Source organism: Arachis hypogaea, chromosome 3 (genome assembly GCF_003086295.3).
Source record: "Arachis hypogaea cultivar Tifrunner chromosome 3, arahy.Tifrunner.gnm2.J5K5, whole genome shotgun sequence".
Taxonomy (NCBI): domain Eukaryota; kingdom Viridiplantae; phylum Streptophyta; class Magnoliopsida; order Fabales; family Fabaceae; genus Arachis; species Arachis hypogaea.
Genome location: NC_092038.1, coordinates 87,324,088 through 87,325,684, shown reverse-complemented (window position 1 = coordinate 87,325,684; position 1,597 = coordinate 87,324,088). Strand labels below are relative to the sequence as shown.

Sequence of the window (1,597 nt, the reverse complement as noted above, 5' to 3'; positions counted from 1 at the left end):
GAATTTGGCAGCCTGTACCTCAAAGTTTCCTAGTTTCTCCATGACAGAGAGTGGCATTAAGTTTATACCTGACCCCAGGTCACACAGAGCCTTCTCAAAGGTCATGGTGCCTATGGTACAGGGAATTAAGAATTTACCAGGATCCTGTTTCTTTTGAGGTAATGTTTGCCTAACCAAGTCATTCAGTTCATTGGTGAGCAAGGGGGGTTCATCCACCCAAGTCTCATTACCAAATAACATGGCATTCAGCTTCATGATTGCTCCAAGATACTTAGCAACTTGCTCTTCAGTAATATCTTCATCCTCTTCAGAGGAGGAATACTTATCAGAGCTCATGAATGGCAGAAGTAGGTTCAATGGAATCTCTATGGTCTCTAGAGGAGCCTCAGATTCCTTAGGTTCCTCAATTAGGAACTCCTTTTTGTCCAGAGGACGTCCCATGAGGTCTTCCTCACTGGGATTCACGTCCTCCTCCTCCTCTCTAGGTTCGGCCACACCAAGTAAGGTTATGGCCTTGCACTCTCTTTTTGGATTCTCTTCTGTATTGCTTGGGAGAGTACTAGGAGGAGTTTCAGTGACTCTTTTACTCAGCTGGCCCACTTGTGCCTCCAAATTTCTAATGGAGGATCTTGTTTCACTCATGAAACTTAGAGTGGCCTTAGATAGATCAGAGACTATCTTTGCTAAGCTAGAGGGGTTTTGCTCAGAATTCTCTGTCTGTTGCTGAGAGGATGATGGAAAAGGCTTGCTATTGCTAAACCTGTTTTTTCCACCATTATTAAAGCCTTGTTAAGGCTTTTGTTGATCCTTCTATGAGAAATTTGGATGATTTCTTCATGAGGGATTATAGGTGTTTCCATAGGCTTTAGCCATACAATTCACCTCTGCCATTGCAGGCTTCTCAGGATCATAAGCTTCTTCTTCAGAAGATGCTTCTTTAGTACTGTTGGATGCATTTTTCAATCCATTCAGACTCTAAGAAATCATATTGACTTGCTGAGTCAACATTTTGTTCTGAGCCAATATGGCATTCAGAGCATCAATTTCAAGAACTCCCTTCTTTTGAGGCGTCCCATTATTCACAGGATTCCTCTCTGAGGTGTACATGAATTGGTTATTTGCAACCATTTCAATGAGTTCCTGAGCTTCTGCAGGCATTTTCTTCAGGTGAATAGATCCACCTGCAGAATGGTCCAATGACATCTTAGACAATTCAGACAGACCATCATAGAATATATCCAGGATGGTCCATTCTAAAAGCATGTCAGAAGGACACTTTTTGGTCAGTTGCTTGTATCTTTCCCAAGCTTCATAGAGGGATTCACCTTCTTTCTATCTGAAGGTTTGAACCTCCACTCTAAGCTTGTTCAGCTTTTGAGAAGGAAAGAATTTGGCTAAGAAAGCCGTGACCAGCTTATCCCAAGAGTTCAGGCAATCTCTAGGCCGAGAGTCCAACAATGTTCTAGCTCTGTCTCTTACAGCAAAAGGGAAAAGCATAAGTTTATAGACATCGGGATCAACTCTATTGGTCTTAATAATAACATAGATCTGCAAGAATTCAGTTAAGAACTGAAAAGGATCTTTTGATGGAAGTCCA

General features: G+C 41.9%; 1 non-coding gene across 1 annotated transcript; it reads left to right on the top strand.

Moving 5' to 3' along the window:
* Window positions 1-1,257: 1,257 nt before the first annotated feature.
* On the top strand, window positions 1,258-1,365 carry LOC112793232 (small nucleolar RNA R71). The gene has a single exon (XR_003197935.1). It is a non-coding gene; the product is annotated as a small nucleolar RNA R71 (small nucleolar RNA).
* The last annotated feature ends 232 nt before the right edge of the window (window positions 1,366-1,597 follow it).